The following is a 14,989-nucleotide window of genomic DNA, read 5'->3' on the forward strand; positions in this document are numbered from 1 at the left end:
ACAACAACAACAACATCTCCAACGCCGCCTTCCAAATCAAGTGGGACGGGCACAGCGCGTTCCAATTGAGATTGGTCAAAATTCGGGTGCTGCTGCACCTACTGTTGATGCTTCTTTGGCTCCTGCTCCTGCGGCGGCTGAGGAGGATGACGATTATGCGGGCGATTATGAGGATGAGGTTGATCAAAATCAGAACTACGTGCAGCCACCAGCACCACCACCAGCAGGTCGACCTCAGGTATATATTCGCAACGGTAGGCCGGCACCACCACCTCAGGTACGAGATCATGACCATCTCCCTAAACTGAAATTGAATATTCCACCATTTGAGGGTAGATATGTTCCTGATATATATCTTACTTGGGAGTTAGAAACTGAACAACGATTTACATGTTTACAATATCCTGAGGAGAGACGTGTTCCTGCTGCTGTTTGTGCTTTCACTAGCTTTGCATGTGTTTGGTGGTCTGAACATTGTAGATTATATCCTGTTCCAGCTACTTGGGCTGCTTTGAAAACTGCTATGCGTACTCGTTGGGTTCCATCATATTATCAACGTGAATTACTTCAAAAATTGCTGCGTTTAAGACAAGGGAAAAATTCTGTAGAAGAATATTATCAGGAATTACAAACTGGCATGATTAGATGTGGTATTGTTGAGGAGAATGAAGCTATGCTTGCACGCTTTATGGGTGGATTAAATAAAGAGATTCAGACCATTCTAGAGTATAAGGATTATAATAATATCACTCGTTTATTCCATCTTGCTTGTAAAGCTGAACGTGAAGTGCAGGATCGACAGCCATTGGCGCGAACTAACTTTTCTGCAGGTCGACCTTCATCATGGACACCGCATGCATCTTCTACTTCCACTTCACCATCACCTCCATCAGGTGCCACCTCCAGTCGTGATACAAGAAAGCAGGCACAACCACCACTCTCTGCCAAGAGCACACCTGCCGGGCCTGCGCAGAGCTCTTCTTCTTCCATGGCATCGACAGGGCACACAAGTGATATTATTTGTCGTCGTTGTAAGGGAAGAGGACATTTTGCGAGAGAATGCAAATCTCAGCGTGTCATGATTGCTACTGCGGATGGTGGGTATGAGTCCGCTAGTGACTATGATGAGGAGACTTTGGCTCTTAATACACGTGAAGAACATGGTGGAGATGATTCTGAAAATGAGACGCAATACATGGCTCCTGAAGACCCTGACAGGTATGAATGTTTAGTTGCTCAACGTGTTTTGAGTGTGCAGGTCACACAAGCAGAGCAAAATCAGAGGCATAATTTGTTCCATACAAAGGGAGTTGTGAAGGAACGTTCTGTTCGCGTCATCATAGATGGAGGGAGCTGTAACAACTTGGCTAGCATGGCGATGGTGGAGAAGCTATCTCTCACCACAAGACCACATCCACATCCTTACTACATCCAATGGTTCAACAACAGCGGCAAGGTTAAGGTAACACGTACTGTTCGTGTGCATTTTAGTATCTCTACATATGCTGATTATGTTGATTGTGATGTGGTACCCATGCAAGCATGTTCCTTATTACTAGGTAGACCATGGCAATTTGATAAAAATTATGTACACCATGGTAGAAACAATTAGTATACTCTTGTTCATAGGGATAAAAATATTACTTTGCTTCCTATGACTTCTGATTCCATTTTGAAAGATGACACTAATAGAGCTAATAAAGCAAAACAGGAGAAAAATAAGAGTGAAAATCAGATTGTGGCAAAGGAATTTGAGCAACAAATGAAACCTAATAATAAACCATCTAGTGTTGTTTCTGAAATTAAATTGAAAAGCGCATGTTTACTTGCCACAAAATCTGATATTGATGAACTAGATTTCGGCAAATCTGTTTGCTATGGTTTTGTGTGCAAAGAGGCATTATTTTCATTCGAGGACGTGCCTTCCTCTTTGCCCCCTGCTGTCACTAACATTTTGCAGGAGTTCGCTGACGTCTTCCCACAAGACGTGCCACCGGGATTACCACCTATTCGAGGGATTGAGCATCAAATTGACTTAATTCCCGGTGCATCGCTACCCAATCGTGCACCATACCGTACCAATCCAGAGGAGACGAAGGAGATTATGCGTCAAGTACAGGAGCTGCTCGACAAAGGTTATATACGCGAATCTCTTAGTCCTTGTGCTGTTCCTATTATACTAGTGCCTAAAAAGGATGGTACGTCGCGTATGTGTGTTGATTGTAGAGGCATTAATAATATTACTATTCGTTATCGTCATCCTATTCCTAGGCTAGATGATATGCTTGATGAAATGAGTGGCTCTACAATATTCACCAAAGTTGATTTGCGTAGTGGATAGCATCAAATTCGTATGAAATTGGGAGATGAATGGAAAACTGCATTTAAAACTAAGTTTGGTTTATATGAGTGGTTAGTCATGCCTTTTGGGTTAACTAATGCACCTAGTACTTTCATGAGACTAATGAACGAAGTTTTACGTGCTTTCATTGGACGATTTGTGGTAGTCTATTTTGATGATATACTGATTTATAGCAAATCTTTGGAAGAACATTTGGAACATTTACGTGCTGTTTTTATTGCTCTACGTGATGCACGTTTGTTTGGTAACCTTGGGAAGTGCACCTTTTGCACCGACCGAGTAGCTTTTCTTGGCTATGTTGTTACTCCACAGGGAATTGAAGTTGATAAAGCCAAGATTGAAGCTATTGAGAGTTGGCCGCAGCCCAAAACGGTCACACAAGTGCGGAGTTTTCTTGGACTCGCTGGTTTCTATAGGCGTTTTGTGAGAGATTTTAGCACCATTGCTGCACCTCTCAACGAGCTTACAAAGAAGGATGTGCCTTTTGTTTGGGGTACCGCACAGGAAGAAGCCTTCACGGTATTGAAAGATAAGTTGACACATGCTCCTTTACTCCAACTTCCTGATTTTAATAAGACTTTTGAGCTTGAATGTGATGCTACTGGCATTGGATTAGGAGGTGTGTTATTACAAGATGGAAAACCTGTTGCATACTTTTCTGAAAAATTGAGTGGGCCTAGTCTGAATTATTCTACTTATGATAAAGAACTATATGCTCTTGTTCGGACTTTAGAAACATGGCAACATTATTTATGGCCCAAAGAATTTGTTATACATTCTGATCATGAATCTTTGAAACATATTAAAAGTCAAGCTAAACTGAATCGTAGACATGCTAAATGGGTTGAATTCATTGAAACTTTCCCTTATGTCATTAAACACAAGAAGGGTAAAGAAAATGTTATTGCTGATGCATTGTCTCGTCGCTATACTATGCCTTCACAACTTGACTTCAAAATATTTGGTTTGGAGACCATCAAAGATCAATATGTGCATGATGCTGATTTTAAAGATGTATTGCAGAATTGTAAAGAAGGAAGAACCTGGAACAAGTTTGTCGTTAATGATGGATTTGTGTTCCGTGCTAACAAGCTATGCATTCCAGCTAGCTCTCTTCGTCTTTTGTTGTTGCAGGAGGCGCATGGAGGAGGATTAATGGGACACTTTGGCGTGAAGAAGACGGAGGACGTACTTGCTACACATTTCTTTTGGCCAAAGATGAGACGGGATGTTGAGCGTTTTGTTGCTCGCTGCACTACATGTCAAAAAGCTAAGTCACGACTCAATCCTCATGGTTTATATATGCCTTTGCCTGTACCTAGTGTTCCTTGGGAGGATATATCTATGGACTTTGTTTTAGGTTTACCTCGAACAAAGAAGGGGAGGGATAGCATATTTGTTGTCGTGGATAGATTCTCGAAAATGGTACACTTTATACCATGTCATAAAAGCGATGATGCTGTTAATGTTGCTGATTTGTTCTTTCGTGAAATTATTCGCTTGCATGGTGTGCCAAATACTATTGTTTCAGATCGTGATACTAAATTTCTTAGCCACTTTTGGAGATGTTTATGGGCTAAGTTGGGGACTAAACTGCTTTTTAGTACTACTTGTCACCCCCAAACTGATGGACAAACTGAAGTAGTCAATAGAACATTGTCTACTATGCTTAGGGCTGTTTTGAAGAATAATAAGAAAATGTGGGAAGAATGCTTGCCTCATATTGAGTTTGCTTATAATTGTTCATTGCATTCTACTACTAAGATGTGCCCTTTTGAAATTGTGTATGGTTTCCTACCTCGTGCACCTATTGATTTGTTGCCTCTTCCATCTTCGGAGAAGGTTAATTTTGATGCTAAACAACGTGCTGAATTGATCTTAAAAATGCATGAGTTAACTAAGGAAAACATTGAGCGTATGAATGCTAAATATAAACTTGCTAGAGATAAGGGTAGAAAACATGTTGTGTTTGCACCTGGAGATCTTGTTTGGTTACATTTGCGTAAGGATAGATTTCCTGATTTGCGCAAATCAAAGCTAATGCCACGTGCTGATGGTCCTTTTAAGGTGTTAGAGAAAATAAATGATAATGCATATAAACTTGAGCTGCCTGCAGATTTTGGGGTTAGTCCCACTTTTAACATTGCAGATTTGAAGCCTTATTTGGGTGAGGAAGATGAGCTTCCGCCGAGGACGACTTCATTTCAAGAAGGGGAGGATGATGAGGACATCAATACCATTGTTACACCCACAGCCCCTGCTGCTATACATACAGGACCAATTACTAGAGCTCGCGCACGCCAATTAAATTACCAGGTACTTTCGTTTCTTGGTAATGATTCTAATGTTCATGAGAATATGATGCTGCCTAAATTGGATACATTTGTTTTGCTTACAAATGAAGGGCCTAGCTTTGAGAAGGATGAACATTGGAGCAAGAACAAGCATGGAGATGATGGCATGCGCATGGGGAACAAGAACGGAGTTACAGGTGATGATTTCAGGACGTTGAAGCCACCATAATGCGTGCATGAAGCCTTGGACGAAATATACAAGATGCTACTTCATAACTTTCGTCCAGAGGCTATTCTAGGTGCTGCGTCACCTTATTATTGGGCCAGGCCCATGTAATTTCGAAATACATAAGTATAGGCTGTTTTTAGAGTCCGTATGTGTGGGGAAACAAGAGATAGGGTTGGTTTCGGACCCCTTCCTCAAGGGCCACGAAATTCCCCCCTCTTCCTCCATATATACAGCCCTTAGGGCGTCGTTTAGACTTTGGGTTTTGTTTAGATTAAAAGTTCGCCATAGCTGCAACTTCGCGTACTTCGTTTGTGTTCAGCGACCAGACAAAGGCGTCACAGAACTCCACCTTGATCAATAAAGCTTTCATCTTATATTCGCAATATCCAGATTGCAATCTCAGTTGCTTGCTTGTTCTTCGTTTGCTCGCAGGAAACAGACCCTCGTGGTCAGGTTGATCGTGCTCCGGCGTGGTCGATAACCTCTCGGAGTTGGTTTAGCGATTGCTAAGGCGCGACGTCCTCGCACGTTCGTAGTCGGATCGTCAAAGTCGACTTCCACCAAAGCGCTATCCATCATCTCATCGAAAGACGGGACACCTTTGCCTCTATCAGTACCGCACAGGAAGAAGCCTTCACGGTATTGAAAGATAAGTTGACGCATGCTCCTTTACTCCAACTTCCTGATTTTAATAAGACTTTTGAGCTTGAATGTGATGCTAGTGGAATTGGATTAGGAGGTGTGCTATTACAAGATGGCAAACCTGTTGCATACTTTTCTGAAAAATTGAGTGGGCCTAGTCTGAATTATTCTACTTATGATAAAGAACTATATGCTCTTGTTCGGACTTTAGAAACATGGCAACATTATTTATGGCCCAAAGAATTTGTTATACATTCTGATCATGAATCTTTGAAACATATTAAAAGTCAAGCTAAACTGAATCGTAGACATGCTAAATGGGTTGAATTCATTGAAACTTTCCCTTATGTCATTAAACACAAGAAGGGTAAAGAAAATGTTATTGCTGATGCATTGTCTCGTCGCTATACTATGCTTTCACAACTTGACTTCAAAATATTTGGTTTGGAGACCATCAAAGATCAATATGTGGATGATGCTGATTTTAAAGATGTATTGTAGAATTGTAAAGAAGGAAGAACCTGGAACAAGTTTGTCGTTAATGATGGATTTGTGTTCCGTGCTAACAAGCTATGCATTCCAGCTAGCTCTCTTCGTCTTTTGTTGTTGCAGGAGGCGCATGGAGGAGGATTAATGGGACACTTTGGCGTGAAGAAGACGGAGGACGTACTTGCTACACATTTCTTTTGGCCAAAGATGAGACGGGATGTTGAGCGTTTTGTTGCTCGCTGCACTACATGTCAAAAAGCTAAGTCACGACTCAATCCTCATGGTTTATATATGCCTTTGCCTGTACCTAGTGTTCCTTGGGAGGATATATCTATGGACTTTGTTTTAGGTTTACCTCGAACAAAGAAGGGGAGGGATAGCATATTTGTTGTCGTGGATAGATTCTCGAAAATGGCGCACTTTATACCATGTCATAAAAGCGATGATGCTGTTAATGTTGCTGATTTGTTCTTTCGTGAAATTATTCGCTTGCATGGTGTGCCAAATACTATTGTTTCAGATCGTGATACTAAATTTCTTAGCCACTTTTGGAGATGTTTGTGGGCTAAGTTGGGGACCAAACTGCTTTTTAGTACTACTTGTCACCCCCAAACTGATGGACAAACTGAAGTAGTCAATAGAACATTGTCTACTATGCTTAGGGCTGTTTTGAAGAATAATAAGAAAATGTGGGAAGAATGCTTGCCTCATATTGAGTTTGCTTATAATCGTTCATTGCATTCTACTACTAAGATGTGCCCTTTTGAAATTGTGTATGGTTTCCTACCTCGTGCACCTATTGATTTGTTGCCTCTTCCATCTTCGGAGAAGGTTAATTTTGATGCTAAACAACGTGCTGAATTGATCTTAAAAATGCATGAGTTAACTAAGGAAAACATTGAGCGTATGAATGCTAAATATAAACTTGCTGGAGATAAGGGTAGAAAACATGTTGTGTTTGCACCTGGAGATCTTGTTTGGTTACATTTGCGTAAGGATAGATTTCCTGATTTGCGCAAATCAAAGCTAATGCCACGTGTTGATGGTCCTTTTAAGGTGTTAGAGAAAATAAATGATAATGCATATAAACTTGAGCTGCCTGCAGATTTTGGGGTTAGTCCCACTTTTAACATTGCAGATTTGAAGCCTTATTTGGGTGAGGGAGATGAGCTTCCGTCGAGGATGACTTCATTTCAAGAAGGGAAGGATGATGAGGACATCAATACCATTGTTACACCCACAGCCCCTGCTGCTATACATACTGGACCAATTACTAGAGCTCGCGCACGCCAATTAAATTACCAGGTACTTTCGTTTCCTTGTAATGATTCTAATGTTCATGAGAATATGATGTTGCCTAAATTGGATACATTTGTTTTGCTTACAAATGAAGGGCCTAGCTTTGAGAAGGATGAACATTGGAGCAAGAACAAGCATGCAGATGATGGCATGCGCATGGGGAACAAGAATGGAGTTACAAGTGATGATTTCAGGACGTTGAAGCCACCATAATGCGTGCATGAAGCCTTGGATGAAATATACAAGATGCTACTTCATAACTTTCGTCCAGAGGCTATTCTAGGTGCTGCGTCACCTTATTATTGGGCCAGGCCCATGTAATTTCGAAATACTTGAGTATAGGCTGTTTTTAGAGTCCGTATGTGTGGGGAAACAAGAGATAGGGTTGGTTTCGGACCCCTTCCCCAAGGGCCACGAAATTCCCCCCCTCTTCCTCCATACATACAGCCCTTAGGGCGTCGTTTAGACTTTGGGGTTTTGTTTAGATTAAAAGTTTGCCATAGCTGCAACTTCGCGTACTTCGTTTGTGTTCAACGACCAGACAAAGGCGTCACAGAACCCCACCTTGATCAATAAAGCTTTCATCTTATATTCGCAATATCCAGATTGCAATCTCAGTTTCTTGCTTGTTCTTCGTTTGCTCGCAGGAAACAGACCCTCGTGGTCAGGTTGATCGTGCTCCGGCGTGGTCAATAACCTCTCGGAGTTGGTTTAGCGATTGCTAAGGCGCGACGTCATTGCACGTTCGTAGTCGGATCGTCAAAGTGGACTTCCACCAAAGCGATATCCATCATCTCATCGAACGACGGGACACCTTTGCCTCTATCACTCATGTAATAATGAGTGGGGCTGAATCACGGGGGCTCCCGCCCACGTCCAAGTGGAAGCACCATGCTCCGCGCTGGCTGTCGACACTGTCCCCCAATGACTATGCTCATACCCAGTGAAAGCACATGGCTCCGCGCTTGTGGGAAGACAAGAAGACTAGCTAGGTGCCGGACGCGGCTGTTTGCTTTCGTCCCTTTTTCTGTAACTCGATTCGCCGCCTTTTGGACTGAGATTTGAAGTTCTTTTGTGTTATCAAAAAGGGGGGAGTCTTCTCTTGTTCGTGTGGATTTCTTGCGTTTTGGTTGCGTGTTGTACTTTGGGGCTCACACCTGCTGCCCCCCTGCGAGCGCCCCGCGAGCGGGGGCTGGTTGGCGCGCGGCGCCAGTCATGTCTGGACGGCCCGGGCAGGACCCCCTCGGGGTCAAAGATGCACTCGCCGTAGGATCGACGCGTGCATATCTTGCCGTAGTCCGCTGTTCACTCCTCACGAGGCCCTCTTGAACGGACCAGTAGGCTTCTCGGGAAACTTAGAACCTCATGAGCCCCGAAGGGCTCACCTCGGGAGGAAGTTTCGACCAGGACGTCGGGGCTCGCCCAAGACCTGTGGAACCAAGGTAAGACGTAACAACTGCCCTGCTCGGGAGCCCCACGGGCCCGCGACGGCGCATCTCAATCCCTGTCCTTCAAAGGCGCGTCATCATTTCATATATTATAAGGGGCCCCCCTTTCAAAATGCTTTCACACCCCGCAGGGCCGCGCCCGGAGGTTTTTTCTTTCACACAGGTTAAGGCAAAAGGAAGTGCAGGATTAGCCGGAGGCACTGCGTACACTACAAAAAATACACTTCCGTGATGATACGTGTTTGTCACAGTAGGTCACATTTTGTGTCATGCATGCACATCCATGACGATTTTATGACAGAAAAAAGACATGGTCATACCTGTGCTGTCGTAGATGTGTTCCATGACCTTACCAAAATTATCATCACGGAAGTGTCCACTTCCATGACGATAAATGGCGCGTCATGGAAGTGTTTTCATCAAGGGTAACCAACACGTGGCATCCACGGTAACAGGTTGCCGTTAAGCAATCGGGTCCGGTTTTGGATTCGATAACCCGTTAACAGCCCAGACCAATGGGGATTTTTCCACATGTAAAATTCTCATTGGCTAGAGGAAACACGTGTTGGCTCACCGTTGGGACAGATGTCATCCACTCATTGGACAGGAGGCGCCTATGATACGTCGACACGTGGCACGACCCAACAGAGGCCCATTCCGGTGAAAAGGTCGGCCCGTTTGACTTGGTCAAAAGGTAACGGGCCGGCCCATGGAAAGCCTGTTAATGGCATGTTCGTATATAGCCCATTTACGACCCGCTAACTCCCGGCCCGTTATGGCCTATCGGAATTAAGCCCAGTAGCTTCATCTGGGCCGTCCAATATGATTCCAGCCCGTTGTAACTTCCGACCCATGTATGGCCCATGATGTCTTTCGGCCCATATGAGGCCCTTTGTAACTCTGGGCCCATTAAAGGCCCGAGATGAAACTGGCCCATAATGAACAGTGTATCGCTTTATACCCATTAATGGCCCATTATTCCGTCGACCGTTTCCAACCCGTGTCAACTTTCGGCCTTCTAAGAGCCCATTTATTCTTGGGCTCATTTCTAGAATTTGGTTAGTTACGGTCCGTTACGGGCCTGTTCCGTTTGTGGGCCAAATTCAGCCTGTGGTTACATTGGGCCCGTTTGTGGCCCGTTAACCCGTTGGGGCTGTTTTCATAGCGTTCTCAAATACAGCCTATTAATGGTTCGTTATGGTCCACGAATAGTACGGCCCATGTTTGGCGAAATGATTATACGCCCTGTAGAAGGCCCATGGATCCTACGGCCCGTAGAAAGTCCATGGATCCTACGGCCCGTAGAAGGCCCATGGATCCTACGGCCCGCAGGAGGCCCATGGTTACAACAGTCCGTGTGTTGCCATGATTATTGTGGCCTAGTTACCAAAAATAGGTAATTGTGGCCACTAGAAAAACGCGAAAAAAGAACTGCAGTGACTACAAGCAAACAACTAAACAAGACTATAAGGAAATAAATAAGCAAGCAACTAACGCTAGCCTATTATAGCTATTACACATATTACATCCACTAGGCATCAAAGTTCGCCACCAGTGCAAATATAGGGAACAAAGCAGCATATTACATACACTGGCCGTCAAAATTGGCCACAGGTGCAAATAAACGCGGCAACAAAACAAGTCCATAACTGAATCAACTTCAGAAGAGCTCAAGAAACGTTATCCTGGGTATCCACCATGCTGGAAATAAGCTTAGCAAGCTTATTAGCTTTGTCCTGTTTGACGCTAAAATCCTCCAACGCTTGTTGTTGCACCAGAAAGTATGCATCTGAATGCTCCAGGGACTTCGCAGTCCTTCCGCTTCTTGTCGCAGCACAACTGATCGATGTCTTTCAGCTTGTAGTTGAGACTCAAGAAACCAAACTGATTCAGACAGTGAGTTTGAATAGCTTGTGCAAGCGGTAGTGGCCAGTAACTCGAACAGTAAACCAGGACAGGACTTTGGGGTTGTCTCACTGTCTTCAAGATAGTTTTCCTTAGCTGTTTTATCAGCTTTGTTGGAGACCAACAAGGATGTCTCACTATCCTGAACCTTATCTGCATTAGTTCCTTTACCATTGCTTAATAAGGCACTCTTCCCCAATATTATGTCAGCATTCTAAAAGAAGAAACAAGCAGACACATAACAGGTTTAGCATGTACTAGTATATGAAGCTCATTTCGGTGAACCAGTTCATTAGTAAGGTGGACAAGATTAAACTACCAAGTCTTCTATTGCCAAGTAGTACATTATAAAAGCATCAAACAAACATATATCTATGTCCTATGGTCACTGCATTGTCTTGCGAAATCAAAATAGAGACACGGTCCAAATTATATTAGTTCAAGAGAAAGCAGCACTGAAAGAATACAAAGTGTGGGAAACTACACGGCACAACAAGATTACAGATGGGTACCACGGGTTTACATGTACGACAACACTATTAGCCCTGTTGTGATGCTAGTAATGTGTATGATATGAGAAGTCAATTGTATACACAATTGAAATTGAAATCAACAGAGCTATTTATAAGAGCAAACCTGTTAAAGAAACATGCGTAAACATACCTGTTGTGCCATTGGAGTTTCCATTGGATCGTTCAATTTAAAAAAAAATTGTATGAGTAAATACAGTGATACAAGAGCAAAGCACTATGCATGATAGCAATGGAATCTTAAATGAGAACAGTTTTTCTTTAGGTTTAAGCACTTGTTCTACATGAACAGAGTACATTAAGACGCAAGCATATAGTACTTAAAATAAAATGAACTCATAGACCTTACCACATTCTTGGTTCGGGACCAGTACAGAACAAGGCGTTCCCAGTCATCTTACAGTAAATGTGTCTCAGGAGAACGTAAGGGAATTTGATGAGTTTCTTTGCCAGTGAAGTACATTTTCTTCAGGTAATTCCGATACTGCCACCAAGCATTCTTGAAGATAGCAGAGGTATTAGCACAGGTTACCTCATCCCGAGTTTCCAAATCAGTCCTTCTCTATAGAGAAAAATGGGAAAATTTGTTGTATTATAACCATCATGGAGGTAGAATGTATGGGACAAAGCAAAGTAATTGCCATGCATAACATTACTTACACATAACTCCTGGACAAACACCTGCAACTTGCATTTTCCTTCATCTTGAGTATAATATTTGCATGATGGGAAGATACGCACATAGGATTTGACAACATCAAATGCGATAGATGCTAAACTATGAATGGCTGGTTGTGCTTCCTCCATAGGAATAGGTGTACTAACTGGTGGAGTTGGGGTTCGCCGTGGTAGTAGTCGCGCTTTCGGCACTGGAGTTGCCTTACTAACTGCTCTTGTTTGGGAGCTCTGTGGTGGAGATGGTGATGTGTCAACAGGAACTGGGTTACTATCTGCTAGGGTTGGGGTTAGATTGCGTGAAGCTGGTTCTCTGTCCATCACAGTAGGGGTAAAATCTGCGAGAGTCTGGGTTATGTGTGGTAGGGATGGTTCTCGTGCATGTACAACCGGTGTGCTGTCTCCACCAAGAGGTAGCACTGTTTTATTTGAAGACCGTGTTTTTACTCCGCAAGATACTGCCATCACCCGCTCCAATTCAAATGGCTGATAAACAGGAAACATAGTTGAATGTACAAACATCGTATGAGAGACAGATGCAGATAGGGTGGAAAAAGGAGGGCATGAAATAGTTGACATGTATATTGTTTAACTAAAACGGATAGCATGACATAATTTCACATATATGATGTCTATCTAAACCGGATAGCATAGCATAAAATAATTCAAAGATATGATGACAAACTAAACAGGATCGCATGACATAATTCACATACATGTTATCTAAGTAATCAGGATCGCATGATTTAATTCACATATGTGATTTATATGCTAAGCAGAGGGCATTCACATATATGATATCTGAACTAAGAACATGGTGTTGAATATTGTGTATATGATGTCTAAACTATGCAATGCAAGACACCATATGCATGATATGAGTAGTATAACCGTGCCAAGTTAGAGCATACACCTCGGTGGGGGAATAGGACTGGTCATCTGTCTCTGTATCCATCTCTGAGGAGCTATCGAGACCCAACTGTCTGCCCTGAAGGCCTTGTTTTCACTCCAGATTTTTTTCCATCACCCACTCAAATGGCTGATTCACATGAAGAGTAGTTTAATGTACAAACATTGTTGACAAATGGAAATGTAATGAAGAAAAGGATGGGCAAGATATAATTCAAATATATGATGCCTGGTTAAACAGGATGGCATTGCACATTTCACATATATTATGGCCGGCTAAAAGATATGAGACTGGATAATTCCCATATATGATACTGAAACTAAATAGGTGGCATTACAGAACATGTCCAAACTAAGCAGATGACATATATGATGTCGAAAGTAGGCACTGCAAGGCAACATATGCATGATAAGACTAACATCATCTTGCCAAGTTAGAGCAAACACCTTGGGGGGGGTAAATAGGAGTGGTCAGATGCGTCTGAATCCGCCTCAGAACAGATATCTTCCTCTGGATTACAATCTGGAGAGGGGGGAGGGTTTGCCATTGAACCCACCATGGAGCGATGTCTGCATGACATTGTATTGCCACGCAAAACTCTTCTCTTTTTCTCTACATGTTCAGCATGACTGTGTACAATATCTGACATGCATACAAAAAAATATAGTGAGATTATGTAAGGAGAGCATGCAGAAATCTAGAGTAATGGTAACAACCAGTGGATGGATCCAAAAATAATGATAGCAGGTTGTTGATTGCTTTAATTTAATAAAAAATAGATGATGATTGCTTTACTATTTGTTTCCCACCCAAGATGAACAACATAGGCATACCCTAGGTGAGCCAGATATTAGACAGAGATACTATTCATTGCTGCCTTGATATGTGCCCCACAACTAATTTAGAACTCAAGTTTGAACCTGACTTGGAGCCTAAGAGGTGAACAAGACAATAAAGTAGCAGGTAATATTAAGCAATGCATAACATAAGCAGAAACAAAAGAGTGCGACCTCTCTTGTGGATCCGTGTACTCCTCAGGTTCATCTGCTGAGTCGATGATGGTGATGTCGTTGCGGTGGGTGCCGGCGGCAGGGAAGGAGATCTGAGGCAGCGAAAGATGGTCAGGAGTCGTGATGTATGGTTTGGTGGATGCTTCTGTCGATGGAGCAGCTCAGGTGAGGTGGACGACGTCGCGGCAGGAGCAGGACAAACCACACAAAGTTTTCTTCGACACCTACTTGTAACTGAATTAATTCTGTAAGGGCTCATTTGGCCTGCATGATTCTAAAAACGCAGGCATAGGAGGAAAACACTGGAATAGGATAGGAATGCACATGGGAAACATAGCATTTGTGAATACAGGATTTCTGTCAACTTGGGTGTTTGGTTCACAGGAATTGGAGGAGCAGAGGAATGCAAAGAAACATGGCCAAAATAAAGTGAAACCATATGAAACATGCACTTGGTCTTGTTTTCATGCATAGCATTTTGAAAAGTAGGTCCTGGTGGATGTTTTGCTCCATTCCTTCCAACAAAATGCATGAATAATTGAATAGTACAGTGCCATAGGAAAATTTCTTATTGCTATGTTTTTCCGTTGAACCAAAATAGCCCTAATGGATCGACATGAATGTAGAGTAATAAGTGATGCGACAAGTGTACAACCTCTTTGCCGTAGTCGTGTCGACCTCAACATCATTGGGTTGGTCGCTAAAGAAGTTGAGGCAGAGGTGGCTGTCGGAGGTGTGGAGGAAGATTTGAGGAATCTGTAGACGGCGTCCAGGGCACTGCTCTGTTGTGATGGATCGTTCCGTTGTTGAAGCAGCTCCGGTGAGCCGTAAGACGTCGAGGCTGAAGCAGCACAAGATAGACATTGTTAATCTCAAGTGGGATTCTAATAGCATCTCCTATAGATGATGTAAAATACATTACCAAAAAGTGATAGATGTAAAATTTACACCACCAAAAACCACCTGACTACAACAGATGAGGTAAAAACTGTTGACTCTGAACTTAGCTGTCGAAACTGAAATTACTGTGGAATCTAAATGTTACTGTCGAAACTGAACGCAATAGTAGCGGAGAGGCACTTCAAATGTAGTTTAGGGAGGGCCTGCAGTTCATCTTCAGCCTGCACCCCCCTAAGCCGCCAGCAGCACCGGCCGAACCGCTGGCCCCCGCGCCACCTCGCCGCCCCGAAACAACT

This window comes from Triticum aestivum, chromosome 7D (assembly GCF_018294505.1).
Source record: "Triticum aestivum cultivar Chinese Spring chromosome 7D, IWGSC CS RefSeq v2.1, whole genome shotgun sequence".
NCBI classification, from domain to species: domain Eukaryota; kingdom Viridiplantae; phylum Streptophyta; class Magnoliopsida; order Poales; family Poaceae; genus Triticum; species Triticum aestivum.